The sequence below is a fragment of the Pseudophryne corroboree genome, chromosome 7 (assembly GCF_028390025.1).
Source record: "Pseudophryne corroboree isolate aPseCor3 chromosome 7, aPseCor3.hap2, whole genome shotgun sequence".
In the NCBI taxonomy this organism is placed as follows: domain Eukaryota; kingdom Metazoa; phylum Chordata; class Amphibia; order Anura; family Myobatrachidae; genus Pseudophryne; species Pseudophryne corroboree.
In genome coordinates, this window is record NC_086450.1 from 216,914,093 (window position 1) to 216,931,993 (window position 17,901).

Sequence of the window (17,901 nt, forward strand, 5' to 3'; positions counted from 1 at the left end):
CGTGTGGCATAATGTGAATTTCGGCTCATTCGGTGTGCTATAATGTGAATTTCGGCTCATACCATGTGCTATAATGTGAATTTCGGCTCATACCATGTGGTATAATGTGAATTTTGGCTCATGCTGTGTGCTATAATGTGAATTTTGGCTCATACCATGTGCTACAATGTGAATTTTTGCTCATACCTCGTGCTATATTGTGAATTTCGGCTCATACCGTGTGCTATAAAGTGAATTTCGGCTCATACCCTGTGCTATAATGTGAAAGGGGCACCAGTACTAGATAGTATAAGGGGTCCTACTATTGTGATGCATAATGTGTATAAGGGTTATATGTTGTGTTAAACTACACTGAAGGGCATGCCCCCTTTTGACGGGCCACACCCGTCAACGCAGTATTAGTAGGAGGAGGCGATCGAGCCCCTCCTTTCACCTTTTCTTCTCATCTCTGATCCTGTTGCCCGACGTCACACTCCAACAGAAACCAGAAGAGGGGGGTCGCTGCTGCCGTTGCTGAAAGGGGGACCCGCCACTGCCTCAAGTACCCAGTGCCTCTTGTACTGAAGGAACACACACACAGTAATGCTTGTACTAGGGGGTACGGTGACAGAATGAGGTACACAGTGCCACCTGTACCCCCTCTCTACCCTGGCCCTCTCAACCCACTGCCTCACCTCTCTATTTTTCTCCCTCTTTCTCTCTGACTGCTAATATAGGGTGGTCTTCAGTTTGCCGGCTGTCGGGATCCCGGCGCACAGTATACCAGCGCCGGAATTCCGACAGCTGGCATACAGACACTTTTTCTCCCTCTTGGGGGTCCACGACCCCCCCGGAGGGAGAATAAATAGCGTGGCGCACGTATCGCGCCTCTGTGCCCGCAGTGTGGCAAGCGCAGCGAGCCCACAAGGGGCTCATTTGCGCTCGCCACGCTGTCGGTATGCCGGCGGTCGGGATCCCGGCGCCGGTATGCTGGTTGCCGGCATACCATACTACACCCCTAATATATGGTGCTAGGCACGCCACTCCAGTCGTGCACCTCCTTATAAAATGTGCCGCGCACGCCAATGACCATGGGGATGTACCAAAGCTCCCAAACTGGGTGGAAGAGTGCTGAGGTTCCTGCAGAACTGATTGACCAAACTGAAGGTCCTCAGAGGCCAAAGTATCGAACTTGTAGAGCTTTGCAAACGTGCTCGAACCTGACTAAGTAGCTGCTCGACAGAGCTGTAAAGCCGAGACACCCCGGGCAGCCACCCATGAAGAACCCACCGACCTAGTAGAGTGGGCCTGTACAGATATTAGACATGGCAAACCTGCCGTGGAGTAAGAATGCTGGATAGTAAGCCTGACCCAGGGTGCAATGGACTGCTTTGATGCAGGACACCCAATTTTATTGGGATCATAAAGAACAAACAGCGAGTCCGATTTTCAGTGACGAGCTGTTTGCTTGACATACACCTTCAAAGCCCTCACAACATCCAAAGACTTTGAAGTAGCAGAGATGTTGGTGACAACCGGAACCACAATAGGTTGGATGATGTGAAATGCAGACACCACTTTAGGAAGAAATTGCTGATGAGTTCTGAGTTCAGCTCTCTCCTCATGGAAAATTAAATAGGGACTTTTGTGAAACAAAGCCCCCAGCTCCGACACACATCTTGCTGAAGCCAAGGCCAACAGTGTGACAGTCTTCCACGTAAGATATTTTACATACACCTCCTGTAACTGCTCAAACCAGTCCGATTGGAGGAACTGCAGCACCTAATTGAGATCCCAAGGTGCCGTGGGAGGCACAAAGGGAGGTTGGATGTGCAGAACACCTTTCAAGTACGTCTGGACCTCAGGAAGAGAAGCTAATTGTTTCTGACAGAAAATGGACAAGGCCGAAATCTGGACTTTTATGTAGCCCAGACGCAGGCCCACATCCACACCTGACTACAGAAAAAGCAGGAAACATCCAAGATGAAATTCCATAGCAGAATAATATCTGCTCTCAAACCAAATACGATGGTAATGCGTTCCCCCTTCCTGGCTTGGATCATAGTCGCGATAACCTCGATGGTAATGCGTTCCCCCTCTCCTGGCTGGAATCAGCAGTTCAACTTCTATGCCGTCAAGCGTAGCCGCGGTAAGTCCTGACAGATGAACGGGCCCTGTTGCAGAAGATCCTCGCAAAGAGGTAGAGGCCACGGATCTTCGAGGAGCATCTCCGGAAGGTTCGCGTACCAGGCCCTTCTTAGCCAATCCGGAGCAATAAGTATTGCTTTATCCTTTTCCCTTTTTATTTGCTTAAGAATTCTTGGGACCAGAGGAAGTGGAGGTAACACGTACACCATCTGATAGACCCATGGAGTCGTCAGAGCATCTACCGCCACTGCCTGTGGGTCTCTCAACCTGGAAAAATACTGCCTGAGCTTCTTTTTGAGACATGAGTCCATCATGTAGATCTGTGGATATCCCCAACGATGTGTCAAGCACCTGAATACACTCGGGTGAAGGCCATGTCTGCTTAGGAAGTCTGCTTCCCAGTTGTCTATTCCCGTAATGAAGACCGCTGACAATGCCACAGCATTTCTCTCTGCCCAGAGTAGAATTCTTGACACCTCTGACATTGCTGCTCTGCTTTTCGCTCCGCCCTGTCGGTTTATGTTAATGCCGTCACATTGTGTGACTGGACTTGAATGGCCTGATCTTGAAGAAGATGTGAGGCCTGCAGAAGGGCATTGTATATGGCCCCGAGTTTCAGAATGTTGATTGGATGGATGACTTCCTGACTTGACCATCTTCCTTGAAACTGCACCCCCTGAGTGACTGCTCCCCAACCACTGAGGCTTGCGTCTGTGGTTAACAGAATCCAGTTCTGAATTCCGAACCTCCAACACTCGATGAGGTGAGAAGTCTGTAGCCACCACAGAAGGGAAACCCTGGCTTTTGGTGACAGATGGATCCTCTGCTGTATGTGAAGATGCGATCCGGGCCATTTGTCCAACAGATCGAGCTGGAAGGGTCTTGCGTGAAAACTTCCATATTGAAGTGCCTCGTAAGAAGCCATCCAGAATCATTCCCAGGAATGGGAGCCTCCGTGTTGGCTCTAGGTGAGATTTCGGAAGGTTCAGAATCCACTCGTGATCCTGGAGGAGTTTGGTTGAGAGACCAATGCTGTCCAGCAACCTTTCCCTGGACGATACTTTAATCAGGAGATAGTCCAGGCATGGAATTATGTTCACTCCCTGTTTGCAGAGTAGAAACATCATCTCTGCCATCACCTTGGTGCACACCTTTCGGTGCCGTGGAGAGACCAAATGGTAGTGCCTGGAACTGGTAGTAACAGTCCTGCAGTGCAAACCGTAGGTAAGCCTGATGAGGCGGCCAGATCGGAATGTGAAGGTACGCATCCTTGATATCCAGAGACACTAGGAATTCCCCTTCCTCCAGACCTGAGATCACCGCTCTCAGAGATTCCATCTTGAATTTAAACACTCGTAATTACGGGTTCAATGACTTGAGGTTCAAAATTGGTCTTACCAAACCCTCCGGTTTCGGTACTACAAACAAGTTGGAATAATACCCCTAGTTTTGCAGATGATGTGGAACTGGAACAATGACTTGAGTCTGTAATAGCTTTTGGATGGCATGCTGTAAAGTTATACTTGCCACTAGTGATTGAAGAATATGTGAGGTGGGAGCTCTTGGAACTCCAGTCTGTAGCCCTGGGAAATAAGATCTCTGACCCAGGGATCCTGGCACGAACTGGACCAGATCTGACTGAAGAATTGTAGTCGGGCTCCCACCTGACAGCCTTCCAGGCATTGTGGTCCATTGTCATGCTGACGGCTTTGAGGAAGCAGAGCCTGAGCTCTGTTCCTGAGCACTGGCAGTTGCTGGTTTACATGGTTTACCTCTTGCGCTGCTGGAGGACGTAGAAGCACCTCTGGATTTGCCCTTGAACTTGGCCATCCGAAAGGACTGTAACTTAGGAGGTGAATAAAACTTCTTGGTTGGGGGTGCTGCGGAAGGAAGATACATACACTTACCCGCAGTAGCTGAGGAGATCCATTTGTCTAGTTTATTTCCAAATAAGGCCTCTCCTATGAATGGTAGGCCTTCCTCGCCTTTCCTGGAGTCCGTGTCAGCAGTCCACTGGCATAGCCACAAGCCCCTGTGTGCCGACACTGCCATAGCAGTAGTTCATAAACTCACCCACAGTTGCGTCTTTTTCTCATTGTGGGACAATTTTGTAGAATGAGTGGAGATAATTCCTTTAAGAGAATTAACCCACTCTGGTTTAGCCCCGCTATTCTGTGATCCCTGAGTACCCAGTAGTGAGCCCCCTGGTGAAGAGGAACACTCTGCTGTACAAGAAACACACTCTTTGCCTGACATAATGTAAATGTTAAAGAACAATATTCCAAATAAAGAAAAATGGAAAAGGAAGTAGACTCTTTTTTGGGAGCACTCTACCTCAGAGGAACTATAGTGTATCTATATTTTATACTGGTAAAATCATATTTTTAATAGTTTCCTAATTAAGAATATATAGAGTTGTTGGAGTTCGGGAAGAAGTGTATGTGATACAAAGCTACTATGCAAAATATTTATATCATTTGAGGTAAATAATTAGCAAAAAATCGCTATCATGTATTGTGAGCCGGAGAAGCTGAAATTCTCATAAAAGGAAGGGAAGAAAATCACCTTTAGTCTCAAAAGTGTCAGTCACATAGGTATATGACCATCATTTTTACTGCAAAAAAATCCCAAGTGGAGAGGGTGATTGCAGAGAATTGAATCATAGGTCATAAAAGTCCGAGTACTTATTTGGGACTTTCAGATTGGGTAGCAAAATTTGTTTGCAGTACCAGGATGTTCCAAGGTGGTCTCCCATCCGAGTACTAGTCCAGCCCTCCACTGCTTAGCTTCCAAGATCGGAAGAGATTGGGCATCTCCAGTGGGGTATGTCCGCAATTTCTTAAGCTAACCCTTTCATTTGTCACCTTGATTTGGAAAGGGCATTGGACATATTTAATGCCCACGAAAGCAGCGGACACGTATGTGCAAAAACACGTTAGACAGGTGCAGATTGGATATAACAAATGTATGGCAAGAAATTAATTATGGCCAAAAAAACCAATCAGAGTAAATCCTTCCTTGTGTATTTTATACTGTACACCAGTAGTTAATGAATAGATAATAGACTCATTCGAGGTTATGCTGTCTAAATAAGACAGAAAAAGCGATTAATTTTTCACCAAGTATGGTCCAAGATTACTACAAAGGTCCCTTTATAGTTAATGGGTCATCATCTATATCTTTACAACCAAAGATCCACCATTGGTATATGTATACTTAGGGTATATAGTTGAAAATAAGTATTACAGTAGCAGGGTATCCCAAAATGGGTCTCCTATCCAGGTACCAGCCCTATACACCGCTATGCAGCAATCACATACAGATGCAATAATGCAACATTAATAGGATTCGTCCACAGTTATGTGTATTTGCACTGATTGATATGATTACCCTTAATTAATGAGTAACCAGGTAACTCATTAGTGAATTTTGCGGATTAGGTGCATTTGATACCTATTATACAGATTTGAGTCCGGTGTTTCTCAACATAATTTTTGGTTTCCCAAAAGCATATGTTTTTACAGTGCCATCTAAATGTACCTCTACAAAATATGCAGTTGGTATTAGTGCTACAGCATATAGCACATTCTATTATGAGAGGAGTATGTGGTCAGAGAAATACAGCAGGTGTCAACTTATAGGGCAAAGTGATTGTCAGTCAATTCTCTAAGGATCAAAAAGAGGGTTTACCATGCTTAATAATATATCAGCTTATAATAGCAATGCCACTAAACAAGAAATGTGGCTGAGAATTACTAGCTTATCACCCTAAGTAGGATTAATAAGGAATGACAATGCTGTTATATTTAACAAAAATTGTGACTGAACACAAATAGCTTATCACCCTAAATAGGAATACTGAATGTAAAAAATGTAAAAAAAAAATATATATATATATATATATATATATATGACAGTGCTGTTATCTTTGAACCAGGCATCCTGGTGTTCTACCTGGTATCGTATAGAACACCAGGATACCTGGTTCAAAGATAACAGCACTGTCATATATATATATTTTTTTTTTTACATTTTTTACATTCAGTATTCCTATTTAGGGTGATAAGCTATTTGTGTTCAGTCACAATTTTTGTTAAATATAACAGCATTGTCATTCCTTATTAATCCTACTTAGGGTGATAAGCTTGTAATTCTCAGCCACATTTCTTATTTAGTGGCATTGCTATTATAAGCTGATATATTATTAAGCATGGTTAACCCTCTTTTTGATCCTTAGAGAATTGACTGACAATCACTTTGCCCTATAAGTTGACACCTGCTGTATTTCTCTGACCACATACTCCTCTCATAATAGAATGTGCTATATGCTGTAGCACTAATACCAACTGCATATTTTGTAGAGGTACATTTAGATGGCACTGTAAAAACATATGCTTTTGGGAAACCAAAAATTATGTTGAGAAACACCGGACTCAAATCTGTATAATAGGTATCAAATGCACCTAATCCGCAAAATTCACTAATGAGTTACCTGGTTACTCATTAATTAAGGGTAATCATATCAATCAGTGCAAATACACATAACTGTGGACGAATCCTATTAATGTTGCATTATTGCATCTGTATGTGATTGCTGCATAGCGGTGTATAGGGCTGGTACCTGGATAGGAGACCCATTTTGGGATACCCTGCTACTGTAATACTTATTTTCAACTATATACCCTAAGTATACATATACCAATGGTGGATCTTTGGTTGTAAAGATATAGATGATGACCCATTAACTATAAAGGGACCTTTGTAGTAATCTTGGACCATACTTGGTGAAAAATTAATCGCTTTTTCTGTCCTATTTAGACAGCATAACCTCGAATGAGTCTATTATCTATTCATTAACTACTGGTGTACAGTATAAAATACACAAGGAAGGATTTACTCTGATTGGTTTTTTTGGCCATAATTAATTTCCTGCCATACATTTGTTATATCCAATCTGCACCTGTCTAACGTGTTTTTGCACATACGTGTCCGCTGCTTTCGTGGGCATTAAATATGTCCAATGCCCTTTCCAAATCAAGGTGACAAATGAAAGGGTTAGCTTAAGAAATTGCGGACATACCCCACTGGAGATGCCCAATCTCTTCCGATCTTGGAAGCTAAGCAGTGGAGGGCCGGACTAGTACTCGGATGGGAGACCACCTTGGAACATCCTGGTACTGCAAACAAATTTTGCTACCCAATCTGAAAGTCCCAAATAAGTACTCGGACTTTTATGACCTATGATTCAATTCTCTGCAATCACCCTCTCCACTTGGGATTTTTTTGCAGTAAAAATGATGGTCATATACCTATGTGACTGACACTTTTGAGACTAAAGGTGATTTTCTTCCCTTCCTTTTATGAGAATTTCAGCTTCTCCGGCTCACAATACATGATAGCGATTTTTTGCTAATTATTTACCTCAAATGATATAAATATTTTGCATAGTAGCTTTGTATCACATACACTTCTTCCCGAACTCCAACAACTCTATATATTCTTAATTAGGAAACTATTAAAAATATGATTTTAACAGTATAAAATATAGATACACTATAGTTCCTCTGAGGTAGAGTGCTCCCAAAAAAGAGTCTACTTCCTTTTCCATTTTTCTTTATTTGGAATATTGTTCTTTAACATATTTTCTGACTCATGGGAGCACCACTGAATGGTAACTAAATAATGTGCAACTGAAAAGATAAAAAATCTTCCTATATGCACAGTTACCGCAATTCGAAGCAATTCTATTACACAAATTTCAGTTTCTCAGAGGACGTTTTTCAGATTTCTACTCATACAAAAAATTATTGCTAGACCAGTGCGGTTCCCAAAAACTTTTCCCTTGAATAATGTAAATGTGACAACACACACACACACACACACACACACACACACACACGAAAAGTTAAGCACAAGTAACCCACAAAGAGCCCTTCAGGGAGACAAAGAGTTGTTTGGAGCCAGCCCCCGCCGCGCCTCTACAGCTAATGCCAAGCTTAGCCGTATCGCCGACTAAGTACCCTGATAGGGGACTTAGTACACTAATAGTTGCTCCCCCCCTCCCCGCTATGACCCCCTGGTACCGCTGAGATAATTTGGAGTCACACTGGAGGAGCTGAGTGTCCCTGTCAGTCAGCGTCTGTGTCCACTGCAGCGGGAAAATTGCGCTGGTGATCTGCTGGATCCTCTCATAGTGAAGACCCACCGCTTCAATGGCGCGCAGTCTTTTTGCTTTTTTTATACTGGCTGAGGTCATTTTTGTGCTTAAAATGGAGCAGAACCGTTTTAAAGCTGTGTTTACCATTTTGGGTACTGTGTACAGTGTACTGAGATGCAGTTGTGTACTGTGTCTGGAGATGCATTCCGTCCCATTTAGAAGCTATGCGTCTCCGTACCCTCATGCCACCATAATGGCTGGTGCCCTGCTAACCGGGATGCCGGCTCAGTACTCACCACTCTTCATTCTTATGGCTCTGTTAGGGGTGGCAGCGTGCTGTGGGAATGTGTACGCTCACCGTGGTGGGGCTTGTGAATAGTTCCCTCACAAGCTCAGTGTCCTGTCAACGGAACCATTAACCCTTCAAGAGGTTCAGCCGTTCCCCCCCTAAGTCCCACAAAGCAGGAAGGCTGGTGCCAACCACCCCTGCCTGAAAATAACAAACGTAGAAAATAAATGCAGAAAACTCTTCAGGAGCTTCCATAAGCGTGAACGACTCCTCCGGGCACATTTTCTAAACTGAGTCTGGTAGGAGGGCATAGAGGGAAGAGCCAGCCAACACTATCACATTCTTAAAGTGCCCATGGCTCCTAGTGGACCCATCTATACTCCATGGTACTAAATGGACCCCAGTATCCTCTAGGACGTAAGAGAAAGGTAGCTAAGAGGAGACATTATTAATATTTACAATTATATAAAGAGATAATGCAAGGATTTATCGGGAGATTTGTTTATTGAAAAATCTCTACACATGACACGTTGACACTGTCTGAGGGAAGAGGAGAAGAAATTTAATATCCAACTAAGGAAAGCGTTCTTCACAGTAAAAGCTGTAAGGATTTTGAAATAATTTCCTGAAAAGGCAGTACTTAATCAATATGTTTAAATTTGATTAGATAAATTCCTAACTGAAAGAAATATCCAATGATATAGCAATTAAAGTGAGTGTATTTTAGAAAAAGCATGATTATATTGTTAGTTAGACTTTGTCGAAGTAAAAACAAAATATTACATAAAGAGAACATACAAACTACACACATTATGAGTTTCTATACTTGCAAATACGCGCAGCGAGCACAGCCATATATGGTAACACACGCATTTACACGGACATGACACAGAGATGTATTCGACACTTATTTCATACAGTACATAATTATAATAATATCAAGCGCCAGACATCATGATGATTTAGAATTGTATATATTGAAGTAATGTCATGTATGTGTATTATTTGAACGAAACCAGATAGACCGGTCATGTTTACTATTGAAGCAACCAGATTGATGTGTAGATTCATTTGATGCTTGTTTTGAAGTTCTGGGACATTGCAGTGGATAGTTATAATTACATGTATAAAAGCTAAAATCACTTTTATTAGAACAATAGATATTCCAAACAGGTGGTGGACAGGAAACTCAGGCCAGCCCCTTTGGACGTCCCCAAGGCTGAACCTGTTCAGCATATACAAAGAAACTAATGACTCATCATGAATGAGAGAGAGTCCCCTCCCCCAAACTAGATAAAACATTGTTGATCACACTGGAGCTCAGTGGCTGTAAGGTCTGAGACGATGATGGACTTGCTGGCAGATCAGTTCCTGTATTTATTTACAGAGAGAGGGAGATATAAGATGCATTGGAGGGAATGGTAATTGTATCGCTGGCCTGTAACTGTATGTAATTGTATGTAACTATGTTTTAACTGCTTACTGTGTGAGTGTAACCATGTAACTATAGGTATACTGTACTTTGTAATATATATTGAATCCATATCCTTTTAATAACAAATATATACATCAATGAGCTTTTGAACTCAGATAATGTGTGGGTGTATTGTTTTCTCTTATGGGATGCAGTGTTTTGCGATGTATAGCGCACATTCATGGGATATGGTAATAAGAGATGCAGGCATTTACAATATATATTAGAGCGGGCATTTTAAATATTTGTGAGAAATCAATTTGGCATTCTTAGATGGGGGCTCGTCCAGGATATCACGTTCTGAATGATTCACTGTACATTATAAAGCGACGCTGTGGTCGATCAGCTTGTGATGGACACATCCTAAAAGCTGAGAAAATTATATCCGTGTGTATTGTTGTGTTATTAGTAAGACGCTGATATGAAATTCAAGGGACAATGCGTTTATCATAATATTTAAGATGCTAAAATGTATTTTTATTGTTGCAAAACAAGGTTCAAATAAGTCATATTGTGTTTGATTCATATTGGATTGTTTATCTGTTCAAGTAGTTTTAAAAGTATATTTAAAAGTTGCTGCATAGCCTTGATATAGTTTTTATTTTTAACTCAGGCCTAAAATAACTTCTGGTGCTTGTATGGTGTGTGATTTCTTTGTGACAAAGGAAGCCGCATGGTCTGTCCTCCATTTTGGACTAACCACATGGCATTTCCACCATTTTGTGTAACCCTCATGGATGTGGAAGGGGGAGGAGCAGCGGCCATTTTGGGAAGGTCATTTTCTAAATGGCTGATTTTCACTGCTCAGAATAATCAGCTTTCCTTGGTCACATCAAACACCATTTATGAGTTACCAATGCATTTATTTAACCCATGCCATAGTCAATTACAAATATTTTCAGCTGGGCCTAGTGAGAGTTAATAGATGAATACTTAGTGTAAGAATTACACACAGATATAAAAAAAAGGTTTTTTTTTTTTTACCTCTAGGATTTAGTAACTCTGCTTGCTAGTTTAGGATAGCCATTGAAATGTTAATTAACCTGTCCCACTACCCTCTTGAACAGGCATATGAACCTCTGTTGATATGCAAATTAGAGACTTTGAAGGAAATGCATTCATTCAGTAGGTGTGTACTGTGTGGGGGTTCTATGAGAGTCAAGTGATATATATTATATAAATATATATATTATATATATAATATTATTATAATTATGTGTATATTTATATCAGTGTATGTTCTGCAAGATAGCTATCCAATCTGAATCACATCATTTAAATTATTGATTATTGCTAGATTCATTATAGATCTGTGTGAAATAGGATACATCTGTTGCTATATAGTTAAAACTGAAATAACAGTATTTTAAGGAAGTAAGCGTAAAGACACAAACGCAGGTCTGCATAAAAGTTTATACAGAACAAGTTGTGTCTAGTGGGCAATAGTAATTAGTATTGTTCACATTTATACTTAGAGCTGTGTGATTTGTTTTATTGCAGACGCAAGGTTTTGTACACGTGTCTCGGACAAAGTAAAGGACTGCGCACACAGCGTAAGAGACACGCACGGTCGCGTGTTTGCGCAAAGTGCGTAAAAATGCGGGCGCTGAGTACAAATTATACAATAGTGTCATTTAGTTCAAAGGTGGGATAGTAGACATTTAATACAATAGCACATAACTATCAGATTTCAAAAGCAGGTTACTCTAAATTTAGTTTAAAAATCTGTATTGCCTCTGGGGTAAAGCTGCCTATCTGAATTAATCCAAATTTTCTGTACAGAAAAACAAAGTGTATTTGAGTGAGCGAACGTAGGAGTGAGTGGATATTTGAACCCCGGGAAATCGGGATCCCGTCGTGTGGTGCATCAGGTAAGAGGAGGCTTGGTGGCGTGAAGTGGCTGACTCATGTTAGTATAAGGTTTAATACGCAAATCGTGAGGTGATTTGCACAGGAGCGTGATAGTGCATAAGTATTGCGAAGTATTGAAGTAAAAAGGTTTTTGTATTACGCTCCGGGCTGAGGGTCACAGTTTGTACATTGACCCGTGGTAGTACGGCAGATAGGTAACAAGTACCTATATGCTGTGCGATTGAACCGCGCGTTTGTGGGTGCGATATATATAGCGCAACTTGATACCCCTTTTACGAACTTTTGCGTAAAATCGCGGTATCATTAGCGCTGTGTAGAGCATACGCAAGCGTGATTTGTGTATAAGTGTATAGGGAGTTTTCACTGGTCTCTCTCAGGAAAATCTCCAGCGGTGTATATTCACTGGAATAGGTAAGTCACTCCTAAACACTTCCAGTGAATAGAAACCAGATAAGGGCCCCACTGGGTTCGCGGTGGTCACTATTGGAGTGAGTCGTGGTACTCGGCGGAGAAGGAGTGGGTGAAAGCGCTCTAAGAACTTTCACCATCTATTCGTATTGTGCATTGGGGATTGCGTAAAAAAGAAAAAGTCCGCGATGGGATCCAATTGCACAAGCGGTGGACGTTTTGTAGCCAGGGTTCAGGTTGAGGTGCCACGGCCCAAGGGGTCAGCGAGGTTTGTTATGTGTGGTAAATATGGATCACACATGGAAGACTTTTTGTCTGAATGGGTAGATATGACTGACAAAGATAGGGTACCATTCCCTAGGGTGGGAAGCTTTGAACCAGTGGTATTGCAGAACTTAAGGATAAGAATATGTCTGATAAAATCCCGAAAACAAAGGGTCAGACATACAAATTGTTTAAACCTGTGGCAACAAGAGGTGTTGGTGAGTTTGATCCTAAGGTATTGCAGGTGGTATGTCTAACCAAAGTCATATAAGACAAGAATGGAAATATAAGAACTGTTTGAACTTGTAGCAACAATAAATAAGTAGGAAGAAAAAAAATAGAGAATGCAAGTACACCGCTTTATGTAGATGTGGAAGCAGTTACGGCCAGCATACAAACTGTAGAAAATAATAAAAATATGAAAATATGACTGTAACCTATATATGTACTAATGAATGTTGAAGTTTTATTTAGGAGGAGAAGGTGACCTGATTGTTTTCAGCCATTTCTCATGCACCCAGAGGAGTATCCAACCGGTAAAAGAAGAGCAGTAGCCTGTTGGGGAAGTGGCTGAGACCAGTGGAACAGGTAAGTATGGTATCATTCGTGTACATATATAGTAAAAAAATAAAAAAAATAAAACTAAAAAAAATTCAAGAAAGTAACGTCAGAAATGGAGAAAAACCTGTCCGCACATTAGTATTTGCCAGTAGGAAAGCGGACAGAGACAAGGTAACCCCCGGGTATTTCTTTCAGTTACCATATAAGAAGTATTCATTCCTAGAAATGCCCCTAGTAAAGATGTGTTTGGAAATGTTTGTTGGACCATGTACAGACCCTTAATACAAGATGAGAAGGATTGAATGAAATGCTTTGCATGACCTAGAAGCTTGTTAATTTTTTTTTTTTTGTCTCTTGCCGAAATAGAAAACTCTCCATCTGGATAAGACCACTGGTAAACACTAATTCGGCAAATGGGAGGTGGCTGTCTCTGTGCAAATGGACGGGCTCAATAAGGCATTGAGTGTCAGGGTGCAGACTTCTTTGCAAATTGGAAAGGGGTCACAGTAGCTAATTTTAGATAGTGTGCTATTGAACATCACAAGAATAGTGCTAGGCACAGAGAACAACAGGTGGAGAGGTTGAGGACGGTAAGTATACTGGCACATACAGGAAAGACCCATCAGTCCAAACCCCAGATCCCTAATGGTCAATAATATGTTACACTTGTAGGAAGGAAGGGCATTTTGCCAGAGATTGTAGGAGTAGTAGGACACATAGTCAATATAGATCCCCTAGACAGAAAACACAAGCCACACTATTAAACACATAGACGGGACCAAGGGACATATAGTAAGTAATCATAAGCCATATAGAAAACACAGATTCGGCTAATGGGAAGAACAAAATAAATGTAACATTACCCTTTGACAAAACTTGAAGACTAATGTCGCATTCTGCTGTTCTAGATGCATGTCCATCACAGGTAGAGGAAATTAACTCACAGATGCCGGGTTCCCTATTAACTTAGGATGGACAGGACACTAGATTGATGGCTGGGATAGCACAGTAGAGATAAAACGCACAGATTTTTTTTTAAGGAGAGTAGACCAAGTAGACAATCACTTCCCCGTAGTGCCCAATCCAGTTGTCAAATTTTTATAAAATCTTCTCCACCTCTACAAACTCATCTGTCACCAACCTCTATTCTGTTTCTCTACAGTTTTCCTCTTCATCTTTTGCGTTCACACAGGGTGGTACAATACATGGACCCAAGTACAGTTCAAACTCCACATGCCTAGGTCCTTCAGAGTTCTGCCCAAACCCAGTATATCTCAACAGCACGATGACACCAGCATTACTGCAGTGTGCCTTGTCATGCACAAAGGGTGGAGAATGGAAATACTGGTGATGGGAAATTTTGTATAGACACTGATATGCCTGTTGGTGAATGGCAAACCTCACATTTTCTTTTTCATTTTGTTCTTCTTTCTCTCCTCTAGAGATGTTTCTTTTTTCTTTTTTTTTTGAGTTATGCTCATGGTACTCTACATTGCAAACACACAATAGAAAATTAAGATACAAAAGAAATTGTGTTCCCTGCCGGAAGAGGCAGCCTGGAGGACAAAGGGGTATGGCCAGGAGTCCTCAGGACTGTGGGCAGGTGGACACGGTAAGCCAGTAGCCCCCAGAGCATACCTTCCAAGTCTATCTGAGGTGGTACACGGTCTGACTCATCTAGACAAAGAGGGTAGGTGCAGGCTGATGAGAGCCTACTGGTGTGCGCCAGGATTCTATTCTCATGCAGGTAAGAGAGCAATGACCTGTCTTACTTGCTTGAGGAAGAATATTGGTAAAGCAATACCAACAGAGCCATCCCATATCCCTCCTGCAGACGGAACTTTTCAGGAAATACAAATCGACTTCGTACAGTTAACACCCTTTAGGAATTATTGTTATGTATTCGTGTGCACTGATGTTTTCTCAAACTGGGTAGAGGCATTTCCTGCCGCCACGGATGCTGCTGTGTTTACCGCAAAGAAAAATTGCGCAGAAATTTGTGTGTAGATAATGGTACCCCTAGATGTAGGAGCAAAGCTTGAAATTGTACTATTGTGATCATAGATACTGCCACTAGTATTATGTAGCTTCGGAACCACTCCCAGATCTTCACTCGACGAATCACCTTCTTCGAAATTTGTTTTGGTTTTGGTATTTGTGGGTTTTTTTTGGTTGTTTTTGGAAGACAACCTCATGTCATGATTGATCCACACAATGATCAGAAATACACCAATGAGGTGACAGTAGAGTACCTTATTGAGATGAGCCAGAATTTGAGAACTTGACAAAAGAACTTTAAACTGTTGATTGCTGGTATGCCAAATGCTAACTGTCTTGATTGTGAACCAAGAGACTGTGTGATTGTTCTTACGCTCAGGTTGCCAAATAGACAGGTGGGAAGGACCATACCAAGATTTGTTGACAGCACTAAAGGTCGCCGAAAGAGAGACTTGGGTCCACTCGTCCCACTGCAAGAAGGTCGCTGACCCGGAGAGAACTTGTGACAAAGTAGTTTATTGCTCACATTCATCGAGTTTGTGTAGTTTGGTAACTGTGTGTTCGAAGTGAACTGTGTGTTCCAAGTGAACTGTGTGTTCAAAGAGCAAGGTGGAGAGCAAAGTGAACTGTGTGTTCCAAATGAACTGTGTGTCCAAAGAGCAAGGCAAAGAGAACCTTGTATCACCAGAGACTCTGTTCCGTGAAGACTGAGAGGCGGCACTGTTGAACACTACCTGAGCATACTAAAGGATTGCAGAAAGACCAGTCATTGTAATTGATTTGTTATGGACAAGAGTTGTTTTGTTCTATTTCTCTTTTCTCTCTTTCCCGCTGACAAACATTTTCTTTCAGGATATTCTGTTTTTGCGAGGTTTTTTTTATGAGGAGTCGAGTGTAGGACTGGAACTGGTTCTCTAGGAAGGAGTGATTTCCTTATAGGATCCCAGGATTAGCCGATCAGTTTGTTAAAATCAGAGAAAAATCAAAGTTCTAGTAGTTATGGAGTTCAGAGGTAATCAGGAACAATCAGACAATGGCTATTCACACATTGCAGATAAAGAGCTCATTAATATATGTGGAAGAAAGGTTTATGAGTGGCTCTCCCTGAACTCCGAAGGTTTATGTTATTTAGGAAGGACACTACTTATAACCCTTGTTCAATTATTAAACAGACCTAGCATACGTTCCAGAAATGGAAACAATGTTCAGAAAATGATAGGAATATGTAGATCATGAAAATTTTATATGTCACTGTCACGATTTGTTTGTGTCTTTTTCATCTACCCAGCAGAACCTCAATCGAATCCAAACATCAGTGTACAAAGACGTAGGTACATGTATGTGTGAAATGTTCATTGCAAATCAGACATTATAGGCCAAAGCACTGTCCCAGCATACTCTATAGGTTGAATGTTGTCCCACACCCAACCAGTGGTCCCGTGACCGCCAAGTGCATATAGAGGATGTCTCGTCCTCCTCCCTATCTTCCCCAAATATAGTCAAGTGTCTGATTTGCGAAATGCATACATACTTGTGTCTAGGTCACCGATTATGGTATGAAATATTTTTTCTTATGTTAATAATTGATGGCAGATATTGTTTACTGCCAAAGGGTGGACTGTCGAAGTAAAAAAAAATTACATAAAGAGAACATACAAACTACACACATTATGAGTTGCTATACTTGCAAATACGCGCAGCGAGCACAGCCATATATGGTAACACACGCATTTACACGGACATGCCATAGAGATGGATTCGACACTTATTTCATACAGTACATAATTGTAATAATATCAAGCACCAGACATCATGATAATTTAGAATTGTATATATTGAAGTAATGTCATGTATGTGTATTATTTGAATGAAACCAGATAGACCGGTCATGTTTACTATTGAAGTAACCAGATTGATGTGTATATTCATTTGAAGCTTGTTGTGAAGTTGTGGGACATTGCAGTGGATAGTTATAATTACATGTATAAAAGCTAAAATCATTTTTATTAGAACAATAGATATTCCAAACAGGTGGTGGACAGGAAACTCAGGCCAGCCCCTTTGGACGTCCCCAAGGCTGAACCTGTTCAGCATATACAAAGAAACTAGTGACTCATCATGAATGAGAGAGAGTCCCCTCCCCCAAACTAGATAACACATTGTTGATCACATTAGAGCTCAGTGGCTGTAAGGTCTGAGATGATAAGGGACTTGCTGGCAGATCAGTTCCTGTATTTATTTACAGAGAGAGGGAGACATAAGATGCATTGGAGGGAATGGTAATTGTATCAATGGCCTGTAACTGTATGTAATTGTATGTAACTATGTTTTAACTGCTTACTGTGTGAGTGTAACCATGTAACTATAGGTATACTGTACTTTGTAATATTTATTGAATCCATATCCTTTTAATAACAAATATATAAATCAATGAGCTTTGGAACTCAGATAATGTGTGGGTGTATTGTTTTCTCTTATGGGATGCAGTGTTTTGCGATGTATAGCGCACATTCATGGGATATGGTAATAAGAGATGCAGGCATTTACAATATATATTAGAGTGGGCATTTTAAATATTTGTGAGAAATAAATGAGGCATTCTTAACTTAATAAAGTAACTTCATCTGGGTCAGTATAGGAAAATAGTGTTAAACACAGATTAGTTTAAGAATTCTAAAAAAAAAGTAGAACTAGATGGACATTTTGTCTTTTTTCAACCTCACTATCTATGTTGCTATGTATGTGACTTAA

General features: G+C 41.3%; 2 pseudogenes; one reads left to right on the forward strand and one right to left on the reverse strand.

Annotated features, from left to right (window-relative positions):
* Nucleotides 1-4,844: 4,844 nt before the first annotated feature.
* Nucleotides 4,845-4,964, reverse strand: LOC134947149 (5S ribosomal RNA; annotated as a pseudogene).
* A 2,229-nt stretch (nt 4,965-7,193) lies between these two features.
* LOC134947042 (5S ribosomal RNA) lies at nt 7,194-7,313 on the forward strand (annotated as a pseudogene).
* Nucleotides 7,314-17,901: the final 10,588 nt, after the last annotated feature.